This window comes from Diceros bicornis, chromosome 20 (genome assembly GCF_020826845.1).
Source record: "Diceros bicornis minor isolate mBicDic1 chromosome 20, mDicBic1.mat.cur, whole genome shotgun sequence".
Classification (NCBI taxonomy): Eukaryota; Metazoa; Chordata; class Mammalia; order Perissodactyla; family Rhinocerotidae; genus Diceros; species Diceros bicornis.
In genome coordinates this window covers 41,500,264-41,521,992 of record NC_080759.1, presented here as the reverse complement: position 1 = coordinate 41,521,992, position 21,729 = coordinate 41,500,264, and positions in this window count along the sequence as shown.

Genomic DNA, 21,729 nt, shown 5'->3' with positions numbered 1-21,729 from the left:
TTACATTCTTGCGGTTCAGTTGGGACTTCAGATGGGATTTTCAATCAGAGGAACTGCAGGTCATTTCTCCATACGCCCTGGGCTTGCTCACAGCATAGGGATAGCGGGATAATCAGACTTCTTATACGGAGGCACAGAACTCCAAAAGCTAGTGTCCCGATGGACAAAGTGTAATCTATATTGTGGACCTGGCTGCAAAACCACATGTTGTCATTCCTACTGTATTATTTTGGTTAAACTAGTCTCAGACCCAGCAAGATTCATGAGGATGTGGCCTAGACAACACCTTTTAAAGGCAAGGTGGTAACATGGTAATATAAAACAGTATGTAGGATGAGTCAGCTGGTTGTGGTTATCTTTGAAAAATGCCACCTGCCGCAATCACATAATCTTCCTGCTTAATTTATTTCTCATCTCTTATCACTAACATTCGGTATATTTTACCTTTATATTTATTGTATATCTTCCCATTGGAATGTAAGTTTTTGTCTGTTTTGTTCCATTGCTTTCTACAACACCTGGAACGAGTAATAATTTAATAAATATTTGTTGGATCAATGAGTAAATGAGTGGTTATTTTAACTTATTTTAAAAAGAAGAGAGAAAATGCAAAATAAGCTTAATATGATAAAATATGGATATAGAGACATAGAATAAATTAAAATACCATGTTTTTAAGGCTACACATTTTCATATATGTTCGACATTACTTGTACATCTTAAAGTTTGAAGGTAGTATACTACCACAAAATTCCCGGGCCTCTTTTATTTCAGAAAATTTTAGTCTATTCTTTAAACTTTATGTCTTTTTCTAAGCCAGAAGACAACAACGTTAGCATATATTGTGTGATTTATAATGTTTATTTCTTCTATAAATCAATGAAATTATGTATTTAAGCTTTGAGATAAATTCATCCATTCATTTGCTATCAGAATCTACATTGTTCCCAGAAAATTTCTAGGCGGTTGAGATATATCTTTTATAGTCAGATTAGTTGCATAATTGAGCATAATGAGCTTGTAAATTTTATGTAAGGTGGAGGGAAAGAATTAGTGTTTTGTTAAGTATGTGTGATGAGGTTAATAACATTGACAATTATGTCACTAAATATGTATGCTGGAGCTAATGATAGTGACAAGAATTTATCAAATGTAGGAGTGAAAAAGTACGTAAAGAGGGAAACGGACGGATATAAGATATGAAAATGGTCATTGGTTTCCAGCTGATGGTGACCATTCAACTAAGGGAAGGAAAAGTACCCGATTTTTCAAACAATGTAAGGAAAGAGGAGTAGCTGGAATAGAGATTTCAGTTTGAGGTGATTATAAAGAAGAAGCAGTAAATGTGAGTGGTTGAATGGAATGAAAACATTAATTCATAGAGTAGGTATAAAATGAGGAGGATACAGGGTTATGTTAGTATTTAAGACCCCCTTTTATACATTCCAAAAGTAAAATATATTTTATAGATTAATTCACTTATCACATGCATGAACATTTATATAGTGCTCTCACAAATATAATATGAAATTTTTGCCTATGAATCATTTTCCTCCACCTCAAGTAAGTGGTTAAGTCAATTCAATTCTATGATGCAGAGACAGTAAGTATATTTTTCTGATTCAAGCCGTTTTCTCCATCCTGCCTTCAACAGCAATAAAGTGTGAATTGTGCTTTAATTCTCAACTGGCCACTCTGCCCATTTTTCACTGGATAAGAATGCAGAGGGAAAAGAAATATTATAAACTTTCTCTCTGTCTCCCTCTTTCTCTTTCTCTCTTCCCTTCTCTTTCTCTTCCTTCTCTCTTTCTTGTTCATATTTACGTATATGGTACATACATAATTCCATAAATACACAAATTTTAATATGACTCCTTAAATTGCAATTCTTCACAGATGTTTTCCTTGACATCCGTACAAGATCAAACTCTTATTTTATATTTTTCACAGCACCTTCTACTTCTCTTTTTTGGACTTCATACAATTTAAAGTAAGTAAACGTTTGTTGGTCCTGTTTATTTTATGTTGCTACGTGAAGTCAGAATGGATCAATTTTATCACAGCTATAATTCTCGCTTCCTAGCAGTCTCTAGAACAGACTAGAACTCAATAAATACATTTTGAATGAATAAAGTTACTTACACTCGTTAAGCTTCATCCTCCTCGATTTTAAACTGGAGATGATAATACCCATGCAATATACAAAAGATCAAATGCCTCGTCTTTTTTATCCTATTCATTTTTATCAGTATTGTTAACTTTTAGCTTCTCAGAACTGATTTTCTCTGTCACTGCTAACTACAAAAACTCCATTGCTGTACTTAGATTTGAAGCTGCAAGCCCTTGTAATTGTGGTCAAATAAGTTTCAGGAAGATGAAAAATGTTCCCTTTTCCCTACAGCTGAATAAAAGCAAATAATAATCTCTATTATAGAACTATTACTATAGCTTTGGAGTATAAGTTATACCTTCTAATAGAAATAACATTTTGATTGGTTATTTAATATGCATGGCCCTTTAAATAATATTTAATTTTCCATATTATAATAGCTATAAATGTTTGTAAGTTTCATTTGTTAAGCCAGAGTTCAGTGTCATTATTATTTCCCTCTTTCACATGCATCACACTTGGAGCATAAGCCACTACAGTAACAATGGCAATTACACGAACATATCTGCTAGACATATTGGATTTCTTATTTTAAAAGGTTTGAGTTTTGATGTTTCATTTAAATCAACAGTACCTTCTAGCTTGAGGATTGGATATAAATCACCAAGCAACCAGCAGAGTGACAAACTATGAATTAAATGCTCAATTAAATCTGGTGATGATACATAATGAAAAGCGCTTTGTTAGATGGACGGGTCATTAGCATTGGGGGCAACTGTTCAGTCTGATTTTGCTTGCTCCTATGTGGGTAGCAAAACACACCATGTCACAGTGAAATGGCGAACTTAATATGAGATTTTTTCCATGAATAATTTCCCTCCAGATTCGAGAGAAAATTAATATTGAATTTTCAAATAATTACTTTAAATTAATTAAAAATGGAAAGGAAAAGCAATGAAAGGAAGTCTTCAAGATATGAAAGAAAAAATGACTAATCATTAGGTAAATTTTCAGAGTAAACAATTTCCCCGAATACAAATTGGACCTCATATTCCCAGTTTGTTTCCAGTACAAAGTCAAAGTGTCATATTATATTAAGTGAATAATAAGACTCCACAGCTCATTAAAGCATAAATTCATTTCTTTGCTTCTCTTGTGGTATAATGTGTTTGCATTTTTGCCCTGAGGACAGATACTACCATGAACATTTATCTGTAATTAAAGATTCACAGACCATTAACAGTATAGCAAGTTCCTTGCCAGTTAAGGCAGGGAAATAAGATGTTTTAAAAATTATTTCCTATCCAATGTGAAAGTTATCCTTCCTTTCTTCTGTTCAAGTTTTCTCCACTGGAGGAACCTGTTTCTAGAATGACTTTCTCTAAAGATAAGGTAGAAGTATTCGATGATCCACAACCTTCTTTCTTTCTCAATAATCATTTAAACATTTACCATGATGCTGTCCTCTGTGAGAACTGTCTAACTTGATTAGGGAAATGAGTGCTAACTCTAAATTTGTCTGTCTGTATCCTAAAGTGTTTCTGCTAGAAGAGATGAAGGTGAAGATAAGGAGGCTAAATGGACAGATGCAGGGCTGCACAGCTAATCCTCAAACTGGGGGGTAGACATTTTATTGACATAAAAGTGAGTATCCTCAAAATATTTTCCAAGTAATTAAATATTACAATGTGCCTGGTAATACCTTATTAGTGACATTAGAATGCCAGCAAGTGACAGCCAAAACAAAAGTGTTTCATGTCAACTATGTGGGTAAATTACCTGTTCTACATTCAATCATTTAATAAAAACATATTGAGTAAAATTATCTGTTTTACGTTCTGAGTAAAATTACCTATTCTACAGTCACTTGTTTAAGAAATATGTGTTGAACATTTGTGTTAAATTATAAGCATTATGAAAATAGTATAGTGGGCTGGAGCACAGATTGTGAAGATAAATGACATAAATTCAAGTTCTTTTTCTGTCACTTTCCAGCTGTGTGACGTTGAACAAGTTGTTATTTAAACTCTCTCTTCCTCAATTTCCTACCTTAAATATGAGGTGTGACAAAAACTGCCAGATCTCATCACTATGTTTTCTGTTTGTTCATAGGCACAGAGTCCAAATATATTCTCCATCTCATATACATTCACACCCATCCAAGTGAATCTTTTCCAGCCAGTGAAATGAGAGCAGAAGTGATTGCAACACTTCCAGCCTGGCCCATAACATTTACCCCTGCATAATTTTGTTCTTCTTCCCCACCAATATGTAAAAAGGAAAGAACTCTGATGATGTTCATGGCCAAAGCTACGGGATGGAAGATGGAAATATCCCTGAATGACTGTCTGGAGAAGAATATTCCCTGTCCCACATGCAACCTACTGTGATATGAAAAAGAAATATATTTTCATTATGCAAATCTATGGAGATTTGAGACTTTGGGTTGTTTCTTATGGAATTATGCTTCTCTAAATAAAAGATGAGGTTTATTTAATAGTATTTATCTAACAGAGCTGAGTGGAGATTTGTGGGTCAATACATGTAAAACACTAGGAACAGAGCCTGGCATCAGTTAAGCCCATAGAACTATTTGTTGTTTTATTGATTAGGATAATTGTGGTAAAGACTGGCAGTGTTCTCCAAATATACACATGCTTCTCTTTGTTTTCCAGCTTCCCTTGCTCTTAGGTTGGGCTCTGTGATTGGATTTGGGCCAATGGAATGTGGGCAGAACTAATGTAAGACATGGTCATGCCTGACTTTAAATACATCCTGTGTGCACGCCTCTAGATCACTCTCTCCCTGTCAAAGAGCTGTGAAGACATGTGATAAAGACGGTGGTATCAAAAATACAGAGTCCAGAGCCCTGAGTCACCATCTGGACCAGCACAGGACTCTAATAAATCAACTTTTACGCTGGTTAGCACTGAAATTTTGGTGCTCACTTGTAAAACAGCAAAACCTGTCCTTTCCTAGCAATGAGAATAATGATGAAGTCTATCATGGGTACGAAACATATGAAGTTTCTGTGTTCCTGGAGAATTCACGATCTACTCCGGGAAACAAAATATACATATTTTAACTGTACAAAAAAGTGTAAGATATCCACAATAGTTATATTACTATTTTTAGGAGTAATGAGATTTTGCAATTTTTTACATCAGTTATGAGGGTGACTTGAAAGGATCCAAGGATTTCTATTTGATGATTCTTAAAGGCATGTACTCGTTTAATTCTACAAGTACTAAGTGCATATTTTATTTTGGTTATTTTTTAATAGGTTTCCCCAACAAGAAAAGTAGTTACTGTCTATCAAAATATACATTTTATACAAAAATCATATTCCCTAATAGAAAAGAGAAAATTACGTTTCTGAAAATAAGTAAACTCTGAATTTTCTTCTATCAGCTTTTAACGCAGTGGCCTTTGAAGATCTAAGCCTGCCGAGCTGCTAACTCCGTTAAGATTCTGCACCCTCATGGCTTTGAGCCTGCAAATTCCTACTGGCCCTTTCATAATTTACAATAGATGATTACATTTTTATTTACTTTTGTTTTGTGTCGTGTGCTCTATAAATTTGTTCTTCAAATAGACAACCCAGAGATAGAAAATTTCTAGATCTTATAAAGAAAATAGAAATCATAAATGATATTTCCACAAAAAATTAAACATTTCTTCTATCAGACATGATATCGCCAACTGTCTTCTGAAAGAAATAGTTTCAGGTTTCCTTCTCCTCCTATGAATATAATTCATATTATAGTTATGAATTACAGATTTTTCTCATCTGGGTTGGAAATGTTATTCTTCCAATTGATTTTTTTTTTTTTTTTTGAGGACGATTAGCCCTGAGCTAACATCCGTTGCCAATCCTCTTTTTTGCTGAGAAAGATTGGCCCTGGGCTAACATCTGTGCCCATCTTCCTCTACTTTATATGGGACGCTGCCACAGCATGGCTTGACAAGTGGTGCATCTGTCCCCGCAGGATCTGAACCTGCAAACACTGGGCCACTGAAGCTGAGCTTGACAACTTAGCACTATGCCACTGGGCTGGCCCCGAACTGATTTTTAACAGTGGGAAAATAGCTCTAGAAATGTGAGTGATTCCTATTTTCAAGCCAATATTGAAGAATGCATGACTGTCCAAAGAAAATATAGATGTGTTTGTAGTTCTGTCATTCTCTCATGTCACATGTCAAATTTGGACACGATTTCTGTTATTACACTTCATATAACACTTAACAGGTAATCAGCAATATAAGATCTTTGAAAAATAAATTTTTAATAATGCATCTGAGACTCTGAGATACAAAGATCTTATCTAACTTATTCTTCTTAAGAGGTAAAGTCAGAATTGAAAGAATCTATCGTGAGTCTTCGTTTTTAACCACTAAGATATACACTTTTTATTGTTTGTTAAACACCATAATTCACCAAAATTCCATTATACAAAGGTTTTATGTATAGAACATAAACATATAATATATCAGAATATGTTTTCCCCCTCATGCTACCAATGTCTATCTAACAGCATTAAGCTATGAATGAGATCAGAAACATCGGGGGATAGCTACATTTTGTTTTCCTGCTGAATTGTTTAATCTTCTTAAATTCAAAATTATTAAAATTCTTGCTAGAATGCTTTATTGTAGTTATGGTAGAAATAGATCACGCCTCTCAAATAATAAATTAAATTGTATTAAAACAGACATGTTATTGATGTCATACTAAAATAAAAAACTCTTTAATCTTACTTTTTTGTTCACCAGGGAAATTAAGGTATTCATTCTAACTAAAAGTTAAAATAATTGATGTTCTGAATTCTCAGATATCCCTAAATGTCAAATTATCTTTTTGGTTTTTGTTATCATTCAATGTGTTAGTAAAGGTGTGAATTTGGAAGGTTTCAGAAGAAAGATTTTACTTTTTCCCTTGATCAAAGTATGAAGAAAGACTAGCTTTTAAATTTATTTTACGTAAAATTCCGTTTATCACACATCTTTTATTCCAAGAATTTCATAATCTATGTTTTATTTTTTATTACAGTCATAAATGTTATAATTATTATGTTTATGTAAATATGTATGTACTTATGTACATGACTAAATATTTCCATTATTTTTTCCCTCCATCCTATTTTCTTTTTTTCTCTGTGCTTTCTTTTTTTATTATCCCCTCTTTTTGTCTATCTTCTGTTCTTGTCAGAGGTCTGCACTGTTTGAATTAGCAAAACAATTAAGTATTCATTGCCTGCCAGGTAACAAGCTTAAAATACCTGCCAAATGAATTAATATTTTCTCTGAAACAGTAGGAAATCCAGAATGCTTTTTGGAAGCTAAACCAGAAGAAGTAGTCACTAGAACCTCTTGGAATGAAAGCTATTTCCTACCATATAAAGGAAATACACAAAATTGGGAGAAACACAAACGAAATAATAAAATAAGAGGTAACACCAGGCAAACGATCAAATTAAGACATTCTAACTTAGCACTGGCATGAGAAACCTCATAGTTCTCGTGCTCTCTTGTTCAAGAAGAAGAGTGCTCTTGAATCAGGAACCTACAATGAGATTTGTCATTTTCTTAGTGGAAAAAATGATCTTAAAAAAATAAACCCACAAAAATTTTACAACCTAAAATATAGGTACTAAAAGAAATACTCCTTAAGTCAGATTGTAAAAATTAAGGTATTATATATATTTCTTCTGGTTAGCTTCTGAAAACTGGTAATCACAAGCAATTAGAGATACAAAAACCGTATAATAAGGAAGAAAGATAGGCAGTTATCTGCCTCCCGTTATTTCTCAACTTTCTGTAATTCTTGTTTAATATATCAGGTGTGAAAGTAATAAAAAATAAAAAGTTACTTGATTATTGAACTATTAAAACTGTGTGATGGACCTGTCCTTTACTTTCATCTGGATCTGTTGATTTCCATTCATCCACTTTTAAAATTTTTCATAAGTAACGTACATATTTTTATGTTAGACATAGACCAATTAAATTTAAATTTTAATGCTTATCTTGTATTTTCTAATGATTTTCTTTTAACTAATTCATTCAATCATTCATTTATTTTTTACATAGGAGTTACTTATGAATCACTCCTCAGCTTGTTTAGGAAGGGATAGAAGAAAAATAACATTGAATACAGAACTCTATTTAGTATTAGAAATTAATACAGAAAATTATGCTCTAATAAGTTTCTAAAAGTTAAATCAACACAACCAGAAAGCAGAGTAAAGATGAAGTAATGGAACTATGAAAGTTCAGAATGAAAAATATCCAATAAAGTCATTTTTAGTTGCTTCTTTTTCTTTCTTTCTTTTTTTTTTTAAATTCAACTAAGAAAAATGTATGGAGTTATATATCTATATCTATCTATCTATCTATCTATCTATCTATCTATCTATCTATCTGGAAGATTTATAGACGTAAAGGGGCAGAGTGAGTACTTTTTGGAGGTTTAATAGAAAATCTTTTCTTTCAGATACTTGACCAAATGCTAATGTACAATCACAGGCATTTACTCTTATTACTGTAAAGTAGCTTTCAATTTCCTTAGATGATTCAGTTTCTTAAATAATTCGTGCATGTTGATTAACTGTTTTTGTAAAAGATTTCTAGAACTGGTTCGTCTTATATTGATGTCATGTCAGTTTTTGTAGATTCCACAGAATCAAATTCATACTCATGCAATGCCTTGAGACCTCTGCCACACACATCAAGTTCCTCAACAACTATGACTCTTCTCAACTCACATGTCATTTGATTTATATTTATATCTCTGAAGTATATGATGGGCTTTCCAAATATCCACAAATCTCAAACATAGATAAAATGAGCAAGAAACATGAGAAATAAATCACCTACAATGTATTTCATGTTTTCCTGTTGTGTGATTGACTAAAAATTTTTCCCCATGAAAGAATACAATGAACTTTCAGTTTTCTGTTTTCTTCACTGCCATCTGTTTGTTTATTTTTTTAGGTGATAATGAGAATGAGGAACAAGGAACAAGGAGATTTGCAGCAATGAATTTCAAATATCTCCAATCTGTGGATTATTTCACTAGAGAGTCCTGGCGGATACCTCAATGTTTTTCTACAGTACATGTCTTGTAAATACTGATTTATGTGATTTTTCCTCCTAAAAATTACACACATTAATTTTAATTCCTTGAAAGTAAGTAGTATTACTTTTACTTCCATTTATCATGTATATTACATAAGCCTGATTCTTGGTAAATATTTGACAAATATCATATGTGTTTTTAGCCCACGTGAAAGAATTTGGAATTATTGAATGATGACCAGAATGCAATGTTAATATTTGAATGATTTTCAAAAGTGTTTTATCTACATACCTGATAACCAAAAGACAAGGTACATGCATCTTCTCTGTTTATTAATCTGTTAATTAGGAAAGTAATAGTACTGATAATATAAGGATGTAGAAAGAGCAGTATATATAAACCATGCATAACACACTGTAAGTGCTGTATAACTTACTAGATCAGTTGTTTTGTGTTAGGACAAGATTATTTATCATGTCTCCTGAACACCTGTCTAGGCACAGACAATAGAATTTACTCCCTTTAAATGTGCACTTTTTTCCACGCCTCCTAGTGATAATCCATTTTCCTCTAGTAGTGAACTGAACAGGATAATGGACAAACTAGAAATGTCTTTTTCCCCTTTCTTCTCTAGTACAGGCTATTCTTAGACCTCAAATGGAATATTTAATGTAACCATTGGAAGAGACATGCTGCCCTTGACTCCTCCCACTGAAATCCACATTGAAATAAGACTTGTTGAAAGAAAATTATAAGAATATATCTTATAGTAAAGTCATAAATCAATTTGTAATTACTCACATCAAAGATCTCCCTCTTTGAATTCAGTGTGTTAGGAGGAACTTTTGTATCATCAAAGGTTTTTGTATTGTTAACATACTCACACCTATTCTTTTTCACATGAACTCAAATGGATTTCATAATAAAATCTGCACTTTTAGTACCTATAATCAGTCCTATTAGGAAGGCCAGTGAAGAAAGAGAAACATCCAACACAAACTTTCACAAGGCTGCTTTTTCAACTATATTCCAAGCTTATTTATTTTTTTTAGGACCAATGAGATAAGTCATACTCTCAAGAACTTTTCAAACTCTATATACATAGAACTTTTATAAAAAATATATAACTATGGGGTTCCTTGGTATGCATTCAAAACTATTAATATCTTCTTTGTACACAAAAACATTTATTGTCCACTTTCTTAATATCCACTCTAATCAAGGTGCTCGCTCAATAAATACCTAGATATCCAAGTAATCAGTTGAAGTTTGAATATTGAATTGAAGAATATCCATTAACAATCAAAAATAGGAATCAAAAGCTTCCCACATACATATATGATAGAAATAATTATATCACAAAGGTTTTCTACAAATTAGTTAAACCAAAATTTAAAACCAGATAATCCCTTCCTCCAAGAAATTTTCTCCTTTAATACAAGCACTTCTGCTCAGTTTAATACTGGGTATTGTCAAAGAAAAACTGCACTGGTCAGAGTTAAACAGGCAAAGAAGGTTTTATTCAAGACCATCACAAAAGTTTTTGAGTGCTGGGGAGAGCTAATGGAAAAGTACTAGAAGACACACTGAATTGGGGAGTGGATGGCGGTCAAGGTGATTAAATCACCTGTGTTTGCTAATTGTAGGCTCCTAGCCTCTCATGGAGATTGGATAGAGGAGTTCTGTCTTTCTTGATTACAGTTCCAGGGACAGCTCCTAGATCCTTCAGAAAGACATCCCTGAGTTGTAAAACTGGCAAGAGGCTTTTAAAATTATTTACATCTTTAAGGGACAGAGAAAGAATTTGCAATAGAAAATTTTCTAAAGCTCTAAGAAAAGAGAATTCAAGAATCTATAGTCAGGAGAAACCTGTCTAAACTTTAGTCAACTTGAGAGTAACTTTAAGGTCATCTTAGTCAATATCTTAACTAGTATTGCCATTAAACAAGACAAAGTCAATAAGCAAAAGATTGGAAAAAACATGTAGTTTATCATAATATGCTATATATACAGATAGAATCTATCAAAAAGATTCAGTAGTTTCCCCCATAGAAGCAAAAGCCAACTAGAAAACATAATAGAAAATGAGATAGCATTCAAATGACAGAAGAAGATATATCAGGAAATAAACTTAATAGAAAGCATAAATCCTTTACAGAAAAAATATAAAATTCTATTAAAGCACTGCAAGAACATTTAATAAATGGTATATCATATATCAGGAGACAGAACATAATGAAAGTCAATTTTCTCCAAGTTAATGAAAGTCCACCAGTAACTAACTCAATTTTAGAAAACCTTACCGCTTTTAAGAAATCATCATGATCCAAAAATAAAATAGGAAATTTGGATACATTATTTTTTCTAAAATTAATAAATAGTGACAGATGTTAACTAGACTTACTGTAGTGATCATTTCACAATATATACAAATAAAGAATTTTTATGTTGTACACCTGAAACTAATATAATGTTATATGTCAATTACATCTCAATTAAGATTGTAAATATAAAATAAAAATAAATTTAAAAAGTAAAATAAAAAATGTTATTTTTGCATTTAAATATTTAATCAAAAGGAAATTTGTTTATTTATAATATAAAATTGGGGATTAATTTCTCTATTTTCTTAATAGAAAATCATTTCTCCAAGCACTATTTATTGAACTGTTTCTCCTCCTACTCATCTGTACTATACAGATAAAACTGAATTTTTCATCATATGAATGAATCTCTATATTCTCTCTCATTGCTCTGTTTATCACTGAGCCTAGATCACAGTTACTTATGTTCCTTAACTTTACAAAAAGCACTAATATCTAGTAGTACATCCTTTGCCCCAACTGGCACTGCTCCCTTTTCAAAACTGTTGATTTTTCTTGACCCAGTATTTCTATATGAATTAAAGAGCATTGTCAATTAGAGTAAAAACTTCCATTCAGATCTCTGCTCAAAAGTCACCCATCTAAACCTGTACACCTTACCTTGTTTTACTTTTCTATGTGGGCTTGAAACACATTGCATGGTATATTGTATACAGCATATAATAATAAATTTCATGTTCACTATCATATATTAAATGTGTATTTTTTATTTATGTACCTCCTTTACTAAAATATAAGCTCTTCGAAGGCACAGATTTTGTCAGTTTTGATCACTACTGTATATCCAGCATGTACAACATTCCATACCATGCAGTAAGCTCTGAATAAATACATATTACATGAATGAAAGAATGAATATCTACCTTCACCCACTCACCCTCTCCGAGTACTTGTTTCAGGAATGTGCACTTAAACCAAATCTCACCCTCTGTTCCTCTGATGACTGTTATTGATCCAAGTACTGCATGTGACCTAAGCTGGCCTGTTCAAACTGAAAGGAAAGACTTTGTTCCCTTAATAGGGAAGTGATTTCCTCAATCTCTCACAGATGGGAAGGATAAAGTGTGTGACTTCAGAGGACGCATGATGCTTGGTGCCTGCCTTATCTTTGAACATGTTGCTATTTTTTAGATTATAGATTTTTTTTAATTGAATAAGCAGTTGGACTTGAGTTTACTATTATTTGCAGTTGAAACACCTTACCAGAGTGTGATCCAGAAGCTCCCTTCAGAAGAATTTGCCACCTGCATCAGGGAATGGTTGGTTTTCCCTAAGCATACCAATTTAGTGAATGTCAGGCCCAAGATGGGAAAAATTCTTTCAAATGCTGGTGATTTTTCTACATGAAATAAAAGAAATAAAAACAAGTTAATCATCATGAACACAATGGCAATCCATCATTTCAATTCCTGAAAGGCAACGCAGCAGTGTAATTAAGGTTATAGCTCCGGATTCAGACAAAACTGCTAACTTAACATTTCAGCTGTATTAATTATGAACACTCTGCTTTTGAGAAAATTTTTAAGATTCAATTTCTTTGGAAATGTTTTAAAACCTCAAAACTTGTTAATTAATGGTAACATAATAAATGCTGAGAAAGAAAGGTTACAGGTCATTAAATACGTATTGGGAAGGTATTTATGAAAGCTAAAGTAGACTTGAAAATCCACAACAATGGTCAAATAGTGACTTCGGTTTGATAAATGAAATAGAAGTAACAGGAAAAATACGTGATAAAAAACTCACATTATTTTATGGTTTTACTGTTATCTTTTTCATAAAAATTGTTTTAAAGGTCCCACTGTAACTGTTTAATTACTAATAGGTTTTTTGTTGGGGTGGTTGTTAAGGAGATTGGCCCTGAGCTAAGGTCTGTTGCCAATCTTCCTCTTTTTGCTGAGGAAGAATGGCCCTGAGCTAACATCCATGCCCATCCTCTATTTTTGTATGTAGGATGCCACCGCAGCATGGTTTGATGAGCGGTGCGTAGGTCCACACCTGGAATTCAAACCTGCAAACCCCAGGCCACCAAAACAGAGCTCACACGCTTAACCGCTACACCGCCAGGCCAGACCTTTATGCGTAGTTTTTAGAAAAGATGACTTCACTGTTGAACTTGGGTCATGTGTTTTTCAAATACCATCTGGTGGCTTTATGAGATCATTTATTTATTCCATGTTCAACATTTGAGATAAGAGAACTTGGGCCCTAAAGAAATGCAATGTAAATGGCAGAGAAATCGTGAAGCTAGATTTCTTTTCTATTAATCGCATTGAATTTCTACCACACAACTCTGTCCATTGAGAGGGGCTTTTGTTTCACTCTTAAGGAGCTAGGAAGTTGAGGGCTATTGAGAAGAGGAGGGACACAACATGACTGACAATGTTGACAGATTACTCTGTCTGCTGTGTTGGGAATAGAAAGGGGGAGGGAAGTGAATGCTGAAGCAGAGGACCAGTGAAGGGATTATGGTAAATTCCTGAAGACAGATGATCATGACTTGGATCTCCGGGGAAGGAGTGAGAAATGTTCTGATTCTAGATATCATTTGAAAGTAGAACCAACTACATTTGTTGATGGATTGGCTATTAGAAGATGACAGAAAAAGAAGATCATGATGACTCCAGAGTTTCAGGGCTATGAACCTGAAAAAAGTGAATTGAAGCTTACTGATATGGGAAATACAGTAAGAGTAGCCAGTGTGTGCGTAAGGGAGGACAAAGAGGAGGTTTTGAAATTTCTTTTCACATCCAAGTGTAGGTTTTCATCTAAGAAGGAGTTAAATATGAGAACCTGGAATTACAGGAACATTGTGAAGTGGGATTATAAAATTGGTAATTTTTAGAATGTATTTGATATTTAAAGCCATGGAACCAGATAAAATTACATAGAAAAGAGCAAAGAAACTGGCTAAAAAATATTGCAAGTAACTGCAATGCAATTATTTTTGTCAAAGTCCAAAATCAGCTATTTTTTTATGCCTAAGTGATAGAAACGAATAACTCTCGATTATAGGCTTCCCCAGAGCTCTGACTTTATCATTTTAGGATATCAGGAGGAAAGGAGGGGAGAGAAAAAAAGTAGAAAAAGCAAAGATAGTGAGGGAGATGTGCAAAATAAAGAAGAAAATTGCATCTTTAAGAGAGGTGTAAAATAATGAGCTATATTAATGCCCCATAAAAAATTAAAAAGGGAAATGCAGATATAATTAGTGAAAGTTTTTATAGGCTATATACATATCAGTTTGCTTCAGTTTGACGACTATACTGGACATCTGTGATGTACCACCCACATTCCCTTTACCTACAAGTGTAACCATCTGCAAGCTGAAGATACTGGCTTAAATTTGTAAGTGTATACAGGGACTTGTCCTTGGCTGATAGAAGCCATCTGAGAAGATACCTTCTCTCTTAGAGACTGTCATAGGTCAATGGACAATAGGTACGAAATCCTGGATTTTTGTCCCAAGAGACCACAATTCTGCAGTGTAATTTACAATTCAGATTACCCTATGGATCAAGCCAAGTCTAGATTTTACTAGCATCCAATCCCAGCTTGGCTCTTTTCCATTTCCTGGTCTGCTTACCTCAGTTCCTTGCAGGTTTCTCCAAAAGAACACTCCTCAAAAAATCATGCACACCAGATTTTTTATCTCAGGCTCTGTTTCTAGGGAAGATTATCTAAAATAGATTCGGTATATATTTTGAAGATAAAGCTGACAGGATTAGCTGATCATTTAGTTCTGAAAAATGAGTATAAAAGATAAGATCGAGGATGACTTTGATTTGGTCCTAGGAAGGAGATTCTAAAGATGGGTTTATGGATTTAGCTCATTCACTAGCTGGATGGAACTGAAGACACCTTCACTAAGGTAAGTTGACTATTGATATTCCCTGGCATGCTATAGCTGTACAGAAGTTAGGATTTATACCTGCACTGAGTTAGGATGAGATACACATAGAAAGGAATGCACTGACTTGTACGATATTGCTGGAGTTTGAGATAGATGGGGAATAGTAATTATTAGTACTATAAAATCAAGTGACTGTTGCTGACGACCAATAATACTTAGGAAGGAAATAATGTCAGGCTCAAGAGAACCCATCATGTATGCAAAGAAAAACGTGGCATCTAGAACTCTTTGTAGGCAACGAAAAATCCTCATCTCCTGTGTTGGAGGGCTATTCACGCTGAGCAGCAGACTTGGGACCTAATTATGAGAAGCAAAACATCAGTAAAGATAGATTTTTAGCTTTGCAATTCTACTGTGCCAAAGTCTGGGCCCTAACAGAGAAACAGTAAGACTCTGAGGAATGTCAAAGGAGATGATTGAGAAACATGAAGGCAAAGAATCCTCTGAAACCTGTGGATTTGCAGGAGTAGCCCATTTTTCTTTGTCAAATGACGGTGCCCTTTGCTTCCCTTGGTTGAAGACTATGCAGAAGTTTCTAATGAGGCAGTCGGGGAACTGATACCATTGAGATGGCCAGTAGTGGCTAATCTCTGTAGACCAGAGCTTACAGAAGGAGATGTTCTTATAGAACTAGAATCTCCAGTAGCAAAAGAGATGATAGGAAGCTGAAATATCAGAGGCCAATGGCAGCACTTAACCATCAGTAACTAGACTGGTATAATAACTATAGTCAACAGCCAGTTAAAATGGCTGCCAAAGGGTAGCCTTCTCCTTAGATATCTACGGAAGTGGTTGATAGAAGATAGACTTCCAAGGGACAATATAGACGAATATCCAACAAGGAAATTGATTAATATATATAAACAAAAGAGTTCTACAACGCATGAGGAGAAGGCAGAAGGCAATCATTCCAATGCAAAGTCAAGATCCACCCATCACTTTCCAGAATTGAACTAGTATTCAGAATCAGAACCTGTTGACTGAAGCTAAGGATTATTCCTCATGAAGAAGGACTCTGAAAACACATTTTAAGTGGATTCAGTAGTGATTCACTCTGTCCTCCTCCAAAGGGACCTGTAGCTCTTTACACAAGTAATGATGCCCTAGGGAAAGAGAAATAACCAACATTTCCAGGAGCGTTAGCTCCAGGGTCCATGCTAATAATGATACCCAAGCACCAAAAGCATTGGTTAAAGTAGGGTATATAGTGATTACATGTAAAATGGAGTACTGACCCTGGTCAGTTTCACAGTAAATCCACTGATTTTATCACCCAAACTGGTGATCATTTCCCCATTTCCCAAATATACAATTGAATTTAACATATTTAAAAGTTGGATATTTGACCAATGAAATAAGGGTTATTATAGTAAAAAAGACCAAATGGAAATCCTGAAAACTTCTTGTGACCCCCAGTCAAGATAGTCAACTAAAAATGATATCAACTCAGGAAAAAATGGCAGACATTCCCCATCTTTCCCTCATTTTATTTCAACATAAAACCTATGGAAAAATTGGATGAATCATGACAGATGAAAATAGACTAGCAAAAACATAACTAAGTTTGAATCACAATCGTAACAGTTTTACTAAATGTGGTGCATTTAATAAAGTAGAGTAACACAGACTTTGTAAGGGCTATATAGCTATTGGTCTGGCAAATGTGTATTATTTCTTTCAACGCTCATCACTAAAGAAGGTAACAAGCGGTTTGCATTCAAGTGGTATGATTATGAGTATGCATTCATGGTCTTTCCACAAATCTGTTTAATTTTACACTCTGATACAATATAGTCCAAAGGAAACATTTAGAGAATGTCCTGTTGACTCGCTATATGATATCGATTAAATTGTATCCAGTTAGCAATAAGTAACAAGAACTCAGGATTTCTTACTGCAACGTAAATATAAAAAGAGTAAAGGTATTTCTACAATGGTGAAGATTTCAGGCACGCAGTGGTTTGGAATAGGCCAGGACATCTTCTCCAAAGAAAAGGACAAGAATTTGCACCTCTCCTACCCTATCACTAAGAAAGAAGAACATCTCTTGGTAGACCTATTCACATTTTGGAAGCAATATTTTCCCCTTTCGGGACTACAGTTCTACCCCATTTACTGGGTAATGAGGAAGGTTCCTGGTTTTCACTTGGTACCAGAACAATAATGGAACCTGAAATGAGCACAATGTGCAAGACCAGCGGTCCTGCTAGATTGAGCCACATGACTCAGTAGACCACCCAGGTATTAGAGGTAACTGGAGGTAGAAAATAACATAATTTATTGTCTCTGGAATAGGGATCAGAATACTTACTATGCCATGTGTAGCTGTGAGTTATAGTCCATTTGAAAATATAGTTCCTGGCATGCTACTAGGTCCTAGTAGAGCTAGAGTAACTGATCATGAAACATAAAGCGACATGAATCCTGAACATCCCCTCATAAGTTAGATAGTTTTGACCAATGATCATAAAGTTAGTTGAGACCAGCAGCTATCCAACCTAAGTTAAAAGCGATATATCAAGATTGGGTCTGAGCAGTAATAGAGAGCACAAGCTAGCTGCACGAACAAGTAATCCAGAACTCCCTTTTACCTATGTCTTCTACGGTTATGCCTTTCCCTCAGCTCACACGTATGGTAGTATTGGAGTATTGCATATGAATAGCTGATGAAGAAGGAAAAAAATGAAGCTTGTTCACAGATGTATCAGCATGTATGTTGATTTGAATCGACAATGAATGGTGTGTGCACTATGTCTTCATTCAGGGGTGACAATGTTAAAAGACACAGATGAGGGTAAATCTTCCCAAGAGACACACTTTCAAGCAATTCACTCATCATTTAATTCATGTGGAGAAAGGCACGGCAAATAGGAAGATCATAATCTTCAAGGATGAAGTCCTAGATCCCTCCATCAGGAAAGCCACCTACATCAGCAGAAGCACCAGCCAATGGAGAATCTAGATCAAGTGGTAGAGCTGTAGGATGGTGTATCAATTACAGCCTTGGGACAACAAGCAGCAGCCTTGTCATTCTACAAACCCTCCTCTTTTAAGTTTCTCTCAAAGTTGTTACTAACCATAATTATGGGGAAGCTATACCTGGACACAGTTGAGTTTAATGTGAGAAGCATGTGGATCTGAGCAGTGCAAGTGGTAAGACTGTAGCTGATACAAAGCTGCACATCCATGCTCCAGCTGGGGCAAGTACCACAGCCAGAATCTTCCATTCATTGCCTTCTCTGGAGAAATGCCTCTGGCTAGTGGGAGGCACTTAATCTGGAAACATCTCAGAGGTAAAATCACCCAGGCCCAGGGAGCAGCCAATGACTAATACCTGGAAACAAAATCCTGGGTGGTTGGCCTCAAGGTCAGAAAATTCTGAAGTATAATTTATGTTCCAGACCGTCAAGGATTAGGTTCAGGCTATACTAACCTGAGATCACAAGCTTGCTCAACTCCTTCACCTTCTCTATTCAGTTTCCCTCACTCCCTTACAGATTTTTCTGGGTGCAGCTCCTCAGTAAGCCACATGCACCCTAATCCCTGTCTCAGGCTCTGCTTCTAGGCAGCCCAAATGAAACCAGTCGTTACTTAATTGTTTCTAAATAGCTTTAGAACATCATCATTTTACCATGTTTTCCTATTTCCATAAAACATGCTCAAAGATAATCTGTTTTATTTTAAACTAGGAAAGCTTTTTTGGGAATAAGTGGAAAAAATTTTAAAGATTTTAAAATCAAAATTTTAAAAGTTATTAACTTTTGCTCTTAGAATTTGTCATGTATACATATCCACATATATACGCACATAAACAGACACACACATACACTCATATATATATACACAGACAGAAAAAATCCAATTTAATAACTTTCCCTTATAACTACATATTTTACTAGTCAATTAAGTGTTTCTTAATGCTGTTTCTCTACTCCTGGTGTGTATTTTCTTAATTGTTATAGTTTCTTTGATACTTTACCTTTGTGGTAGGATTATTTTCCTCCAGTTTTTTCCATATTTAGGTAGAGAATAAATCTGTATATAATAGGTATTATATCTATATTTCAAATATAAGTGAATTTTTCAAGCCAAAATGAGTTTTTGAACACAACTCATCATTGAAAATCTGAACATAATTAAATCCCAATGCATTGAAATATTTATTATCTGCATGAACATTTTAAATGGGATTATATATACATAAATACAGTCATTGATATTGACATTTATGTAAAGGCACAATTTCATTAATATGTGTCTCTGCCTTTCTTCCCCAAATCTATAATAAAAAACAGAAAAACAAACAATATGTCTACTACTTTTTCTCCCCAATACAGTTTCCAAAGAATTGTGTCCTTGTCACTAATTGTCAGAAGCAGCAGAAAAACTGGAAGCAAAGAAGAGAAACAAAAAGAGTGAACACAATCATCAAAATGATCTCTATTTACATCCCTCACATCTCTCCTACTCAAAGTTCTTCATTGAAACATCCAATTCCAAACTAAAAATCACCTTCTCCAGATAAAAATCTCATTAATCTCTTTCTTATTAGTCATGTAACAGATCATTCAAATTCAAATGAGTTAATATTAGCTCTCAACATGCTTTTGTCCATAAATATCTGTAGTCACTGGAAGGAATAGCTTTATCTTATATGATTTTGTAACTCAACGAGTTACATTTATACTAAGTTTGAAGAGAAACTATTCACAGGAGGGACTGACTCCCTTCAAGGAGAGTAGTAGAGTCAGAAAATGAAAAAAAATGCAGTGTTTATAAATTTCTGTCCCTGGAAGAGAGGTTATACATTTAATTTAATAGAGAAGTAGATGTTATTATGTTGAAGGGATTTTCATTGTTTAAGCTTCTAGTATATGCAAATGCAAGTTAAGGCAGTCTTGGATTGAAAACACATACACTCATGTCAGAAAAATGGAGTATTAATTTCTCCTTTTGCAGTCTGATAAATTGTCAGCTTGGTTTATATATCAGTCTTTTAATTAACATGCATCTTATCATGAAAGTCATATCAACAGAGATGCCTCTGACAATAATATTTAGTTGAAACCCCTAAATCAGAGAAGTATACTTTTTCATTAGTAACCATACTTATGCAGGCAGCAAGTCGTTTCCTATAATACCTTTATATAGGTTTGTTATAACCATGGCAAGCAGGACTGTGGAATAAAAAGTATATTAAGAATTAAGCACATCTAAACCCTATATTCAGCCATATATTCAACTTTGCCACCCTCTCACACATAATCCACAATTCCCCATCTAATTATCACTTCAGTTAAAAGTTACTAAAACACTATATAAATTTCAGTTTAGAGTTAAAGTTTATCCAGACTAATCTCTGAAGTTTATATTGGTAGCTTTTGATAATTGTTTCTCATTCAGTAACCCGGGGAAGGTATACTTGATACCTTCGTGTCTGGTTATAAACAATTATGGCAAACTGCCTCTTCAACGATTTTATTTTACTCTTCAATAATCTGTATTGTAATGTACGGCATAACTGAAGTCAATTGAGAATATCATGCACTTTTCTAAAAATTGCCACCAACTCTACACCCAGCCCTGATTAAAACCATTAAAACTATATACACTCATGCACCACAGACAACATTTTGGTCGACGACAGTCCATATATATGATGGTGGTCCCATAATATTAGTACCATATAGCCCAGGTGTGTAGTAGGCTATACCACCTAGGTTGGTGTCAGTACTATAGGGGAGAAAGAAATTTTCATCTACCCTTGTGGGTTTTTCTGGCTGGTCTAAGAATTAAATTGACATAAGACAGATTAACAGGAGAAAAACAAACAAACGTTTAATAAATACATACATGGGAGAAACCCAGGAAAACTGAGTAATTTGCAAAAATGGCTGAAGCCCTCACCTTAAATACCATCCTCAGCTAAACACAAAAGAAGAATGTTGAGAGTGAGGAGAGTCAGGGAATTCAAAGAGAAGGAAGGCAATTCCCAGACAGGTGAAAAGGAGCAAACGTCTGGCAAGCAAGTGTTTGGCCACACAGAAACAGAAGAACACGGAGGGGAGCCCAACAGGCTTTTCCAGGTTCATGTTATACTAAGGTGACAACTCACTTCCCGAGACAGGACTTTTTATCTGAATTTCTGTAAGCAGTTAAGGGAGGGATAACAGGAAAATCTTTCTGAGTTATTTTTTTTTTCCCTGTTTCATTTTATTTTATTTATTTTTTATTTAATTGATAT